We start from the raw sequence: 15,958 nt of genomic DNA, 5'->3' as shown, positions 1-15,958 counted from the left end.
CATACAGACAGGTCTAATTTGCATACAGACGGGTCTAATTTGCATACACATGGTGGGAATCTGGGATCTGCATTCCAACATGTCCCAGACTTCTCCCCCTGTCCTTTCTGGAATTGAAGCTCAATGAGAGGGGGTGGGGTAAGGCCCCACTGACCCTTGTAAGTTCTCCTAATGACACCTAAAGAACTAGTACTTCAGTCATCAGAATTAAAGTTAGGACCAGAGATGGGGGGCAGGGGTAGAAGAGGAAGGAAGGAAGGAAGCACCTCAAGACCCAGGCTTCCCACATAACTCAGTCTCATAATTTCTAGGCTCAATGCTCTCCTCTTCAAAGTTGTCATCCAAATTCCTGTTTGTGGGGTGTATCCCTTTACCCTCCTGTCCTCAGGGTCCCTAAATTTTGGGGGGCAGGGGAGTTTTACTGGAAAGGGTCCTTAGATGGGTGTAATAAATGGTCTTTTGGAGTTTTGAGGTTTTAGACCAGATGCCAGAGAAAATAATTGAGATCTTCCCTGGCCTCTCCATTGACCTTCACAGTGGAGCAAGGTTCTCAGTGGGGGGGCCTACTTTCTCCAAAAGCATCCCAAAGGCCTCCTGGAGAGAAAGTGAGATCAGGTGGAAGGTGGGGTCCTTGGATAGGGATGTTAATTGATCCTAATCACTTCTAAGAATAGTACCCTCAATCTCTTTTAGACAGCTGTTGCATCCTGGGTATTCTGGATTTAGGAACAGAATGAGATCTCAAAAAATTAGATGATTTATCCAGGGTCATACAAAATGGTTGGGATTTGAACCTAGATTTTTTTTTTTTTGGCACAAATGGAGCACTCACCCTATTCCACTGCCCCCTGTTAGAAGGCCTAGGTTCCAATCACACACACACTTTGGTTCTGTGACTTTAGACAAGTCAGTCTCTGTTTCCTCCTCTGTAAAAGATGAGGGGTTGGCTATGGTGTTCTCTAAGTTCCCTTCCCCAAATTTGGAGCTGCTTCTATCTGCTAGACCCTACCACACCGCACACAGTGGCTGAAGATTGATGCTCTGCTCAACAAAGGGTATGTGTTGCCGATGACAGACGGTCAGGCCAGCCTGCAGTGTTAGGATTCCGGCACATTTACACTCTGGCCAGACACTGCCCAGCCTGCCCTCCCTCCCTCCTTAATTAGCACCCCCCTGGCCCTGCCTGATTCTCCAAAGTCAAAACTCCTTGGCTCCCTGGGGCTTTGTGCCTGATGCTTACCCCCCTATCCCCATCCCTTCCCCATACATCTCAACCACAAATCTGGAACTACAGAGTTGGAAATTAGATCCTGGCTAGGAGAGCTTGGATTGTGTTATAAAACCCACCCCAAAAAGAGTGGGGGAAGGGGATGGCTGAGGATTCACCCTCTCAGGTAGATCTTGGTGATCTGGAGTACCTGCATTTCTATCACTCCTCTTTGTGGTTAGATAGGAGGGGGGAAAGTAACTGGAACGTTTAGTAGGTATTATTATGATGTAGTTAATGCAAGTGTTATCCTCATTTTAAGGAAATTCTCCCTCAGAGGGGTTAAATGGGAGCTAACATTTACATAGCCCTTTAAGGCTTGCAAAACCCTTTACATATATTATTTCATTTGAGCCTTACAACAGCCTTGTGAAGTAGATGCTATTATTATCCCCATTTTATAGAGGAGGAAAACAGAATAAAGGAGGAAAATGGCTTATTTAAGGTGAGAGAGGCAGGTCTTCTGATGGCCAAAGCAGTTTTCTTTGAACTTCTCCAGTATGTGTATGGTTTCAGAAGCCCTTCTCTCACTGCCATACCTCTGTTACCCCTTCCTCCTTTCCATGCCAGTCCCCACTTTCAAAGTCTCCAGGTGAAATTTCTCTCATTTCCCTATTGCTGGCAAGTCAGACCTGCAATCTAGCCCCCATCCCTTTCTCTGCAGAGTCAGACAACACCCTCTCTGACTTCATGGAGGTAGGAGGAGAGAGGGGCAGCACATTGACACTTCAGCCAGAGAGATGTTGGTGAGATTGCAGAAAAGATTTCCTAATCATGAGGGATGAGATGGCTTACTATGTGTGGGACTGCCCTGTCTTGGTAGGATCTTTCACCGGAGCAGAGTTTTTCCTATGTGGATTAGATAAAATGTATTCCCCTAGGGAGGCAGACCACGGGTGTCCATAACCTTCTGAGCAGGAGGCCTGTATCCATGCCTCCTTTCCCACCCTTTTGGTTCCAAGGAATGGTGTCTAGTACTTTATGGATTCTCAAGGCTTAGATTCTCCTGGAAAAGGAGAAGGAATTTTCTCGGCAACCTTGATATGAGGGATCTAAGGAGGGAGGATGATGTTAATTTCACCCAGCCCTGTCATGAGTAAGTCCCTCTAATGCCTAATATCCAGGTCTCCTACAACAGGGTCAGCTCCTTCCACTGGCACCTTAGTAGAAAAGCAACTCAACGCACATCCCCTGCATATTCCTCTTTAGAACCAAGGATGTTCCCCATTTCCCCAAATCTTTTCTTCTTCAGGTGGGGTCCTTAGCCCTTCCTTCCTCCTTTCTTCTCTCCTTACCCCCAGCTCTGAGTCTCTGGTCTATAAAACCTTCTTCCCCAAGGACACTTTACCCCAACCCTGATCCCAATATAAACTTCATCAGTCATCAGGATCTAAGAGCTTTTATTCAACACAGACTCAGTTCCTGTCCCCATGGGGCTCCCAGGCTAGTAAAAATACACAGAGACGGGCTAAAAGTATAAGTAAAGTTGTGAAGTTCAAGTACTCCTATCCCAGACAGGAACTAGGCAATTCAAAGGACTCATGTTCTAGGAATCCTGAAAAGCCTCCTGGAGGAGGGTGGACGTCAGCTGATAGGGTGACAGGAAGATCTCTTCTCTCTGTCTCTGTCTGGGGTTGAGTGGCTGCTGTTACCTGTCCTCTAGTCAGTCCTGGAAGGCTGCTTAAGGGACATGGAGGACAATTGTGTTGAGGCTTCTCCCCATGTATGCCACTGGCCTCTTGTCCCTCAAATCCTCTTTTTGTTCTGAAAGGGAGAAAAGAAACGGTTGAGGAAAGCACCATTTGCAAAGAGAGAATTCAGCAAGGGAGATGGAGGACAGAAAACAGGAAGGACTTCCTGCCAATTGGGGAGGGACCTAGCTCCTGTCTGAAGTCCCTGGCCCATTTTCTCCTTGACCATCAATTAATGGATCAGCAAACATTTATTAAGCACCAACTATATGCTAGTCAATCTCCATGGTCTCCCCCCACCTCAGTGAGAGGGATGGATTAGAAGGGAACCCTTCCTGAGTAGAAGGAGCCTCCCAGGTTATGAAGAATGCCTTGGGGATGGCGACCTTCGAACTCAAGCATATGAGGGGATTAGATCTAAGGAAACAACTCTAATGAGGCAGCAGAAGCTTAACTCCCTTTCTTTTACAGTTCCCCTAACAAGGCTGGCTTAAATATGGAGCAGGAAGAGCCAGTAACTGGATGGGATTTTAGGGAATTTAAGCAGCTCCAACTACTGCCCTTTGCCCCACTTTCTGTGCTAGACCTGCCTGGAGACTTTGACAAGTTGCCAAGCATTCCTGCCAGTAACACAGTGATAATAATAAGGATGGCTCATATGTATATAGCCCTTTAAGGCTATATTATGAGGTAGGCAGAATAAGCACCACATCTATTAGTATACCCATTTTGTGGAGGAGGAAAATGAGGTAATAAGATTTTAAGTGATTTGTCTAAGGTCACACAGCTAGGAAGTTTCAGGGCCCCAGAATCCAGGTCTAAGGCTCTCTATGCTACATTATTACCCCCTTAAGGGACATTCCTTCCTCATCTCAATCCAGAGGTTTCCTTGCTGGTGGGTCAGCCTTCCTATTGTCTAACCTTAGTCCAACAGTGTGGAACCTTCGTCCACACATGGCCCTCTAGGTCCTCGAGTGCCACCCTTTGACTGAATCGCTGTGATAGTAATGGCAATTAAAGATTCCCCTGTATTGGCTTGGTTTTCAAATTGATTGTATTAAAACCCAGAGTTTGTTAATCCCACCTGTGGGATGGGCTTGTTGATATGAAAAGAAAGTCCTGAAGTGGGAGGAGCTGGTGATGTAGATTTGGAGAGACAAGAGAGAGGCGGAAGTTCTTTTTGGAAGCAGCACCTCGTGGAGAGGGGGAGACTAAGAGATTGCTGGTGGCCGCTTTGAATTGCCCTGGACTTTTGAGACCTGCCCCCTGAGCTGCCAAGGACTGAGGAGACATGGCTGTTTTGCTGGTACTTTGTCTGTCTGTTTTGATGTTATTTTGCCAGATTTGTCCACTGGTGAAAGACTGTCCTGTTGAAGAAGTCCTGGAACCTGGCATTTGGTTAAGAAGGCCTGAGACTGTCCTGCAGACAGAGAGTGAATACTGTCCACTGGTGAGGGACAGTGCTGTTGTTGCAGGGGTCTGGAGACTGTCCGGCAGACAGAATGAATACTGTCCACTGGTGAAGGACAGTGCTGTTGTTGCAGGGGTCTGGGAGCCTTTCTGTTGGTTCAGAAGCCCTGAAGAAGGATTTTCTTGTTGTATGTTTACAGAAATCCTGGGAGAGGGCTTTGCTAATGTGTTCAGGGGTTCTAGGACTGTTCTACAGACAGAGGATAAATTCATGAAGGGACTGGCAATGTATCTTATAGCCTTGCTAAGCCTTGTCTCTCCAGGAACTAAGATTGCTGAGAACTTGCCTCGTGTCAAGATGAAGAAAAGACCTCCATTTGGGTATTAAGTGCTGTGTTTAAACTTGATGTAACTCTGGGGTAGATTCAATTGTGATCCAGGGGTGGGGAACTTTTGACCTTTTTGTGTTCTATGGTTGAGCAAATGAATGTATTTTACTTATGTTTGGAAACTAATCTCCATTTGAGAAGAGGGGCTTTGTGGTGGACTTAATTAAGGTATAGCCTAGGGGTGGAGAAGTATTTGGAACAGAGACTTTGTAATTGATTGAATGATTGGAAAGTCCTGGGGTGGGGTAGGCCTTGTAGATGATTTAATCACACTTAGTAAATGCTGTATTTTGAATGATGTCATGTTTTGATCTTCTCTGTTCTGGGTTTGTTACTGAATAAAATAGAGAGCACCTATGCTGGTATTTTGAACCTGGGAAGTTGCCTTTGCTTGATATTACATTACAATCGCCCTTGAGGACCTCAAGGCCTCAGGCTCCCCACCCCTGCCTTAGTTCTCCTTGAGAAAGTCAGAAATTTTTGTTTCATAAGAATTGTAGGATTTACCAGCTAGAACCTTTCTGCCTTTTAGAATTTCTGACTTCTTTCAAGACTCAATTCAAATGATACCTCCTACATAAAGCCTTTTTTTTGACATACTTAGATGTTAGTGCCTATCCCTATTCCAAAATTAACTTTGTAGATATTTACATATATATACACACACATACATGTTATATTACTGTCCCCCCTAATTAAAATGTAAGCTTCTTGAGGGCAGGGACTGTTTTATTTTTGAGGCCACTGGGGAATACAGTGGACAGAAAGCTAGGCCTGGAATCAAGAGGACCTGAGTTCAGATCCAGCCTCAGACAGTTATTTGTTATATGTCCTTAGACAAGTAACTTAACCTATGTTTGCCCTATGTCCTTAGACAAGTAACAACCTATGTTTGCCCTAGTTTCCTCAACTGTAAAATGGGGATAATAATAGTACCTACCTCCCAGGATTGTTGTAATGATCAACTGAGATAATATCTGTAAAAAGTCCTTAGCACAGTGCCTGGCACATAATAAATGCTATATAAATGTTATTTATTGGGGGTGGCTATGTGGTGTAGTGAATAGAGCACCAGCCTTGGAGTTAGGAGGACCTGAGTTCAGATCCGACCTCAGACACTTAACACTTGCTAGCTGTGTGACCTTCAGCAAGTCACTTAACCCCAATTGCCCTGCCTTTCCCCCCTCCAAAAAGCAAAAAAAAAATGTTATTTATGACTATTATTCTTTAGTCTTTGTATCTCTATTGCCTAGAACAGTGAGTGGCACACTTGTTATTGAACTGATTAGTTTATCGATTCTTTATAACTTTAAAGTGTTATAGAAATATGAGTTTTACATTTGGGGAACCTTGGGTCTGGAATTGTTAGGTGATTTGTCCAAGATCATTCAGGTGACCAATTTCCTCATTTATAAAGTAAGTGGTTTCAGAAGATCCTGCAAATTATGGATCCTAAATGGCTCTGTCTATATTCAGACCCATGTGTTTGGATTTTAAATCCCATGTTCTTTCTACACCGTCACACTGTCTCTGTCCAGCCTCTTTTCCCCATTCACAGCATCCATTGTGGGTTTCCATCCGAGCCTTCCCTGTTCCCAATTTATCCCCTCTTCTGCAATAGGTCAGTAGAGTAAGGAGAGGTGAAGGCAAAGGTGGCAGTGATGGTGACGGAGAGGGGAAATCCTGCCTTAGTTCGACCAGAACCCTCCAACATGAACCCAAATCAAATAACAGGACTATAGAGAAATCAGGCATCAGAGGAGTCCTACATTAAACAATTTCAGACATCAACACAAAGCTTCCCCAATTTCCACTTCTTGAAGCCCAGGAAGTAAATTGGGGAGTTTTGGCATTTACGCAAACCCTACATGTCCTTAAATCCCTCCCTTGGCCTCTCTCTGTCCCCAGTGGGAACACATCTGAATAAGTTAGAGATGGAGGCCCCTTTCCAATCCCCTCTCCTATGGCTGGGGTGGGGTGAGGATAGACAAGTCCAGATGGAGTTGTTTCTGCCTGTTACCACTCCCTCCCTCATCAGCCCCCCACCCCCTCCCCAGCCATACATAGTGAGGATCTCCTAGCAACCATACAGTAGCAGGGGGCTGGGAAGGGAAAAGGGAGTCAGGAATATGGGGAAAGAGGAACAATGATATCATAAATTATCCCCCTGTCCTTGGGCAGCAGGGGAGGGCTAAGGAGCAGGTTTCTTTCTCTCTTCCCTCCTCCCAGCTTTTATTCTGTCCTGGTTCTGAGAGGGCTTGAGGAAAATTACTCTTCCCACCCGCCTGACTTGTGAGAGCCTGCTGGGGTCATCGCAGTCCTTACTTAGCTTACTTGCAAGACTAGAGTAAGGTCTATAGAGTGTCAGACTACAGTATGTCCTAGAGACATAGTCAGGTAGAGCAGAAAGAGATTTGAATCCTGATTCTGTTACTCTCCTTAGCTGTGTGATCTTGAGCAAGTCCCTTTCTCTCCCTAAGCCACTGATTCCTCATCTGTAGGTTGAGGGAAACTCAAATTACAGATGAGATCATCTCAAAGCCACCTTTCAACTTCAAAATACTATGATCTGATGACTTTTCATAAGGATTTTCTGTGGCGAATGGAGAAGTCCTTGCTGACATCTGCCCTCCATTTATTAAGATGGAAAGTGAACACCTGCTTCCTCAGGAGCTGCTTCCTTTCCCAGACAAAGTCACTAGATGGTCCCATTCTCTGATTAGAGTCTTTACTTTCAAGATTCGTAAATGGTGCCTTCTCCTCCCAACAGCTCCTAAGAGACAGAGAGAAGTAAACTTGATTCAGTACCCATGTGCCCTAAAGCCCAGACTCCAGACTTCTACAACAGAGCAGAGGAAGCCAGCTTCAAGGATGAAGGTTGGATTGATGGGGTATGGGATCCACTCCACCTCCTTCTCTTGCTTGGTGAAACCAAGATCCAAAGAACTCAGTGCAATAGAAGGATTTTGGGCTATATTCTTATTGTGGCATTGGGCAATGTCATGAAATCACCTGGATCATGGAAGGCAAATTCTGCGTGGATGCAGGCAGGGAGACGGAATGACTCCTCAAGTTTCTGAAGCATAATGGTTGATCCTGAGTTCATTACAACTGAATATACATATGCATGCATGTGTATTTAATAGTAATATATTCAGTGACTACTAAATAGTACAATAAGTAGCAATGGTGGCAGCTGTTAAATATTTATAATATATAAATGTTACACACACACATACACACACATATATATATATATATATAAATGTTGTATAATATTGATATTATTGTTATAAAAAAATGGCACAGAGGATAGATTCCCAGGTGTCCTGTCTCCCAGCCTACAGGCACCCCATGGGAAAGTCCAGGCAAAGAGAGAGCCAAGTACAAGATGGCGGCCAGTCACCATAGCAACAGTTCAAGAAGGGGACTGGTTGGTTAAAGAGAGTGGGGGGCGGCACAGGGGAGCCAGCTGGTCCCAGATGGACAAAGCCAAGCAGATGGCAGCCCCGCCCGGGTGAATCCCATGCCCCCTGTGCCCACATCTCTCCTTCCATATGCCAGTCCTAGCCTAGCCCTCCCCCACTAGGCTCAGATGCCCCATTGCTATCTATATGGTGTGATGCCAAACCCTTCCCCCCTCCCAATCCTGGCTCTTGAAACCACATGACACAGGGTTCCTGCTTAGAGACAAAAGACCATCCATTTCCAACTCCCTTGGCCCAGGGTGCAGAAGGGATATGAATAGATTTGAATTCAGTTCAAATCCTAAATGAGCCATACACTCAACTCCTCAGAGTCACAAAATGGCCTCCTGGGCCTACAAGACATGATTACGAGGTGCCATCTTGGATCTCTTCAAGATGGAGTCTTAATCTGTTTCCTTTCTCCCATTGCTTCCCCTTCCCCTGCCCTCTCCCTACCCCAAAAAGCTTGAGATTCCCCTGAGAGTACGGAGACGAAGGACTTGCAGGAAAGGAGAAAATCTGCCCAGATGGGACTAGGGGTGGGAAAAAGGCAGGAGGGGAAAATCCTACTACTGTATTCTAATATTCCTGGCCAACTTCCCAACAACCACCACCACCACCATCACTACTACTAATCATTAATCCCCCTTAATATAAGGAAAGATGGAAAGAGTTGGAGTAATGAACTCTGGAGAAGATTGGGAGTGGGGCAGAGAAAGGAGGAAGTAGAATAAGAATGACCAGAAGGGATAAAGAGATTATGAATAACTTCTTAATTTCCTTTGCATGAACGACTGAAATCCTGTCTCTTCAATGGTCTTCATTCAGCTCCATCCTGTACCTACCCCTCTAGCTGCTAGAAGCAAACTCTCAAACACCGTTTTTTATCCTGTTGCTCAGCTACTCAACAACCCCCCAAACCCATCTACCACCCTGTCCTTTCACCAGCCTAGAAGCTCCCTGAGGGCAGCATTTGAGTCTCAATCATGTGACCAGGAATTCCCAGAGGGTAGGGATCCCATATTTTGCTTCCAGATGCTCCCATCTCTTTCCATCACACAGGATGGAAAGGATCCACAGGATCCACACATAGGATCCTGTCCACAGAAGTTACTTAGAACAAATAGTAAACCAATGGCCTAACTTTCCCTTCACAGATATCTTGTCTTTGTCAAGACCTCCTGCTCTTTGGTCTGCATGCTCACTGTATTTTTTTTTCATTCATGATCCTTTATACACATTGCTCCCACCTCGGTCCTCCTTCCTTCTCTCCTCCCTCAAACCACAACCCTCACGTGGTTTTGCTCTGCGTGGCCCTGCTCCATGTGGCCCTCCTACAAGAAGGATGATGATATCTGGTCCCAGCTTTGCTTGTGTGAACCCATGTGACCCACTAGTCCATGTCACAGCACCTTGTACGGGGAACTAGATACAGAGAGAAAAAAGAAACCCTCTCAGGAGGACATAGACACAAAGGTCTATGAGAGAAGGGGGTGGTTCAGAAAACTTCATGAAATCACTGGCCTTTTCCTTTCTGAGCCTTGGTTCCCTCATTTGGGGTTTTGAAGGGAATAAGCACCTACTATCTGCTAGGCACTGTACCAAGTGCTTTACAACTATTATCTCATTTGGTCCTCCCTATAACTCTGCAAGGTAGGTGCTGTTATGGTCCACATTTTACAGTTGAAGAAACTGAGGTAGACAGAGGTGTCCAGGATTATATAGTAAGTAACTGAGGTTGGATTTGAACTCAGGACTTCCAGACTTCAGGGGTCATCACTCTATCCACAGAACCACAATCTGACTTTATATCCAGATGATCTCTAAGATTCCTGGCAGCTCTAACATTCCTATTCTGTGGCAGAGAGAGCACAAAGACCACTAATAGTTAAAGTCAGAGGGTCACAAAGGACAAAGAAAGAGGTGGAAAGGCAATGGAATTGGCACCAGGAATCTCTATCAACTGGAACCAGATAAATCACAGGATGACCATCTGTGGAGCTGGAAGAGATCTCAGAGACCATCAAGTCCAACCCTCTCATTTTACTGGTGAGGACACTGAAGTAAAATTATTTGCTCAAAGGCACATAGTTAGGAATTGTTGTTGAGTCATTTTTCAGTCATTTCTTTATGACACCCCATTTGGGGTTTTCTTGGCAGAGCTACCGTGGTTTGCCATTTCCTTCTTCAGCTCATTTTACAAAAGAGGAAACTGAGGCAAACAGGGTTAAGTGACCTCCCCAGGGTAACATAGTTAGTAAGTGCTTGAGGCTATATTTGAACTCAGGTCTTCCTGACTCCAAATCCAGGGCTCCTTCTGCTCTACCATGCTTTCTCAGAGTAGACATTTCTTCCATCTCGCCTAATGGTTTCTGCCAAAGCTTTCATCTAGCAGAATCAAGAGAGTAGCTCACATAGACAGGACTTTGTGCAGTAGGAGAGAACAAGGAGGGAACCTAGGCAAGAATGGGGATGGGAACCATTATTTTAAAAATTCCTCTGAGATTTCAGTTTTTGGACTATTAGGGATTTGTGAGGGTCTTGCGCCCACAGGTCACAGGTCGCACACTCTACTCTTTCTCTCTCTCTCTCTGCTCTTCCCCCAGGATTGCCCATTTAGATGGTCCCACCAATCAGAGAACTGGCCTTTGACCACATTTTCTCCCTTACGGAGAACAGTCTATACAGGCTGTTTCCTGGACAACTTCCCCCCACATCTTCCCAACCCTGTGCCATACTCTGGGAAGCCTGGAACCTTCCCTCACTCTCATGACCCCTTTCCTCTCTGTCCCCTTTGCACTTGCACATTACATTTGCACTATATTTATAGAATTTTCTTTTAGAATGACAGGGACCTGATTATTTAGTTCAATTCTCTCATTTTATAGAAGAAGAAATTGATACACAGGCAACCTGCTCAAAGCCACACAGAATGTTAGCAGCTAGAATGCAGGCCTCCTGAATATCCTCTCCACTGTACCATGCAGCTTCCTTTTACCCTTGTACACAGGCCATTATATATTTGCGGACTTTCTCAGTACAAGATCTGGGTCTCAGAAGCCCTGGGTTCAAGTCTCTACATTGCTACTTATTAGTTTTGCAACCCCAAATCAGTTAACCTCTCTGGTGTTCATTTCTCTTGTTGTAAAAGAAAGGAATTGGACTAAATGACCTCTAAGGGACCTTCCATCTCTACTTTGTTGTTGTGGTTCAGTTGTTTCAATTGTGTCTGATTCTTTGTGACCCAATTTTGGGTTTTCATGGCAAAGATACTGAAGTGGTTTGCCATTTCCTTTCCCAGCTCATTTTACAGAAGTGGAAACTGAGGCAGAGTTAAATGACTTGTCCAGGTTCACACAACTAGTAAGTATCTGAAGCTGGATTTGAACTCAGGTCTTCCTGACTGCAGACCCAGTGCTTTATCCACTGAACCACCCAGCTACCTGCCATCTCCAATGATCCTCCTGTTATTTCTATTCACCTATTTCCTGTATACCTTCTGCCTACCTAAAGAAAAGGGAGACTCAGCTGGAGTCAGAAACAATTCCTGTTCCTAGCCCAGAGTGATCTTAGTGGTCATGAGGACCCCAAATGTAAGAGACATAGTGGTTGAGAGGGAGGTGTGTGTGTGTGTGTGTGTGTGTGTGTGTGTGTAGGGGGAACCTACCAGTGCCTTCCTTCCTCCCTCCCTCCCTCTTTTCTTCCTTCCTCCTTTTTTCTTCCTTCTTTTCTTCTTCCTCCTTTTTTCTTCCTTTCTTTTTTTGGAGGGGGGAAGGTAGGACAATTATGGCTAGTTTTGTGTTAAGTGTCTGAGGCCAGATTTGAACTCAGGTCCTCCTGCTCCAGGGCCAGTGCTCTATTCACTGTACCACCCCTTCTTCCTTTCTTTCTTTATTCATTTAATGAAAAAACTAAGCATGGTGCTAGGCACTGTGAAGAGATATAGGTTCCCCTCCTAGTGACATGAAACACTTTTTACTGAACATACCTTCTTGTGTTTTTTCCAGACTTTGAACCTTTGTTCAGTCATAGTCTTTGCCTGAAAAGTCTTCTACCCATATTTCTGCCTGGTGAAATCCTAGCCCTTCTTCAAGGCTCAGCTCCCATGTTACCCTCTCCAGAAAGCCTTCTCCAATCCACTCACCCTAAAATGATTTTTCCTTCCTCTGAACTCCCCTAGCATTATGTTTCTACCTCCGTTGTGGTCCTTGTTACAACTGCCATACATGATAGCTATTTGTTCACCTTTTGTCCTCCCTGCTTCCCTATAAAGTCCTTGAGAGCCAAGGCTGTCTTATTGATCTCTGTATCAGTGCCAATCATGGGACCTTGAACAAATAGCTCGCATTTATAATGAACACTTAATAAGTGTCTATGTTTTTTGAATGAATCATAGAATCTTAAAGCTGGAGGTGACCTTTAGAGACCCAGTCCTTACAGGTGATTGATTAGTCAGGGTGACAAAACTAGATATCTGCCAAAAATTCAATAATAATAAAAGACAGCATTAGAGTGAATTTCAAATGAGAGACAGAAAAAATGCTCTAAGCTCACAGGGTGTTCTCCACTTGGAAGAACCAGGGAAGGCTTTACGAAGCAATAGAACCATAAGGGACCTGAGAGACCTTTTAGTCATAGAATCATAGATTGAGATTGGAAAGGGATGTCAGAAGTCATTTTTAATCTTGTCCTCTCATTATATAGGTAAGGCTCGGATAAAATGACTTGACCAAGGTCACATAATGAGTAAGTAGCAGAGTCAGAATTTGAACCCAGGTCTCTTGATTTCGGATCTGTTTCTCAAGGTGGGACTTGAAGATGTGAAGGAAGAGTAGGACTCAGGTGGGTAAGTGGGATGAGAAGGGCATTTTAGGTAAACAAACACCTAGATGTGGAAAAGGGGGAGGACTCTATGGGTGAGTTAAGTGGGAAGCTGGGATGATGCCCACCAGTAGTTAGTAATCTCTCTCTGACTTCATGATCCGCTTTCTACTTATTTGTGTATGTATTTCCCCAGTATAATATAACTTCTTTGAGGCCAGGTACTTGTAATCAATAAATACTTAAATGTTGGTTGAACTGAATTGGATTGGGTAGACTAGTCTTTCTGGAGTATAGGCTTCATAAGAAAGAAAGTTGGGAACAAAGACTGGGCATAGACTATGGAGGACTTAGAATGCCACGATAAGGAATTTGAACTTAAATCTGTTATCCCTGAGCAGGAGAATGACTTGATGAAAGTGATACTTGGGGAAGATAACTCTTGATAGCCTCTGTGAGATGAATGGTAGGGGAAGAGACTAGAGGCAAGGAGACAAATAGGGAAGTCATTCTAAAGAGTTGAAAGGAGAGGTGATGAGGAAGGTTAGCATGATGAAAGTGAAGGTAGAAGAGAAGAGATGGATATAAAAATATTTATGACTACTTTTTGAAATAGCAGAGAACTGGAAAAAAGTAGATGCTCATCTGCTGTAGTATAGCCAAACAAATTGTGGTTTCATGAGTGTAATAGAGTATCACTTCTCCATACGACGGATATGAAGAACTCAGAGAAGCATGAGAAGACATAAATTGAAGCAGCCTTTAGTCAACAGAACCAGGAAAACAATATACAAATGACCATAATAATGTAGATGGAATAGACAGAAGAAAAGCAAAATGGAATGTTATGTAATTACAGTGATGAAGGTTGACCTTAGAGAAGAGTTGAGAAAATGTACTCCTTTTTTTTTTTTTTTGACAGAGGTAGAGGACCATGGATGTGGAATGTTGTACATAAAATTAGAGCTAATGTGAAGGTTGGCTTTGCTTAACTGTTTTTTTTTCTCTTCTTCCTTTTAAAATCTTTGTTACATGGACGGTTATCTGGGTGGGGGAGGGGAAGGGGATATATTTGGACTTATATATGCTATAAAGACAAAATGCATCAATAATTTTTAAAAGAAAAGAAGAGATGGGATGCAAAAGGAGTTAGCTGTTCAAGGGGCTTAGTGGCTGCTTAGAGTCCAAGGAAGAGAGAGAAAGTCAAGCCAATTAAGGTTGCAAGCCTGGATAATACATCAAATGGTTGTGGCATTGATAGGGTAGGGGAAGTTAGGAAGGAAATATGATTTGGAAGAAAGGATAATATGCTATGTTATGCACATATTGAGCTGGAAGTTCTAAATAACCTCTCTGTGGAGACAGCAGGTGGATATGGTGCTCAGCAGAGGTCAGACCTAGAGAGGAAGTCATTAACGTAGAGGTGGTTGTTGAAACCATAGAGGTTATTAAGGTTGTGAAAGGAGAGTGTAGACAGACACAGAGAGGCTTCAAGGGATAGAGACACTTAAGGGAGGGCAGGGGAGAAGCACCACAAAAGAACCAGAGGAGCAGTCAGAGAGTGAGCAGGAATCTCATGATAGTACATCACTGAAAGGGAGTAGCGACTAGTATTAAAGGTTGTGAATCAAGGATGAGAACTGAGAAAAGGCACCTATATTTGGCAATCAGGAGGTTAGTAGTGACTTTAGAAAGAGTAGGTTCAGCACAGTGGTAGGAGTTAACAGGGGGCCCAAAAGTTGTGGGAGGATGGAGGCAGTAATGCATAAACTGACTACTCATTGAATATTTTTGGCAGAGTCACTTCTGCTTATTCCATACCCCTCACTATCCTTCCTAGCCCACCCTCAGTCCACAATATGGGCATCCAATACTAGCTTCTCTCCTGTTGGTCAAATTCAATTCAATTTAATTACACAATTATTAAGCTCTTACCTATAAGACACAAGATCACTCTTGCCCACACCACACTTCTACCATTCCTGTGTCCCAGCTTCACATGGTCTGGATCACCAGTCTTCCTTCTTCCTCATTTGTCTTCTCCAACTTCATCTGTCCCCATCCTCCCAAAGATCTTCCAGGAAGTCTTTTCTTGGCTCTATTCTTCCAAATACCTCCTCAATCATCCACACCTGCAACAATGACTTATAGAGCCCTGGCTGGTCAGATGGAATGCCCTTATCTTTGTCTTTCTTAGTTTCTTCTGGAATTGGGGAAAAGGAGAAGGTACCCTGATTTCCCTATCAGACTAGAAACTCCCCTTGGTCCTCTTTTGTAGTTATCTCCTCTGTATAAGATAATACTTTAAAAATAACACCCAGACTACATGCTACAATGAAATCATCAGACCCTTGGGTGCTGTAGTCTCTTAGCTATGAAGTGATGGTATTAAATGACCCAAATGCCTCATTAACTCTTCTGAGAGTGGACATTCAATGGTCTTGGCAGCAAAATGTAGGGTGAAACAATAGGTTGGTCTATCCCTTGCTTCACCTGGATGGAGAATCTCCTCAGTCTCTCTTCTCTAAGTCCTAGCTTCCTAGCCCCTTTCCTACCCCCCCCCCCGCTCCAGGATCCTTTCTCCTTTTTCTCCTCATTTTCCTTTAATAATTTTTTAGTCAGAAGGATTGTCAAAAACTCCCTCACTTCAGGGGATTCCAGAAGTTCCTTCTCGTTGTCCTACCTGTATTAGTTAGGTTGAAAACCAGAGCTTCCTTTGAGACCCACACCCACTCACAGTCGGCCATTTTACAGGCACCAGCTGTCTAAAATGGTGGCCTTCTGCCTATGTCTTCTCTCCTATCTCCTTGCCCTCCCAAAAGACCTCTAGCCTTCTATTCCTGCCCATTTCTTCCCCCACTCTGCACTCATCAGGGTGGGAGGGCTGCAGTGAAGCCAGGGCTACAGGGGGGG

The 15,958-nt window shown here is 44.3% G+C and overlaps 1 long non-coding RNA gene across 1 annotated transcript; it reads right to left on the bottom strand.

Moving 5' to 3' along the window:
- Positions 1–7,415: 7,415 nt before the first annotated feature.
- LOC138176758 (uncharacterized) lies at positions 7,416–15,592 on the bottom strand. The gene is made up of 2 exons (XR_011172383.1): positions 14,981–15,592; positions 7,416–7,530 (listed from the first exon to the last, which is right to left on the bottom strand). It is a non-coding gene; the product is annotated as an uncharacterized lncRNA (long non-coding RNA).
- Between the last annotated feature and the right edge of the window lie 366 nt (positions 15,593–15,958).

The sequence above is a fragment of the Petaurus breviceps genome, unplaced genomic scaffold, assembly GCF_028583685.1.
Source record: "Petaurus breviceps papuanus isolate PSGF00001 unplaced genomic scaffold, PetGlider_PUasm1.0 90165, whole genome shotgun sequence".
NCBI classification, from domain to species: domain Eukaryota; kingdom Metazoa; phylum Chordata; class Mammalia; order Diprotodontia; family Petauridae; genus Petaurus; species Petaurus breviceps.
This window is presented reverse-complemented; position numbering and strand designations above follow the sequence as displayed.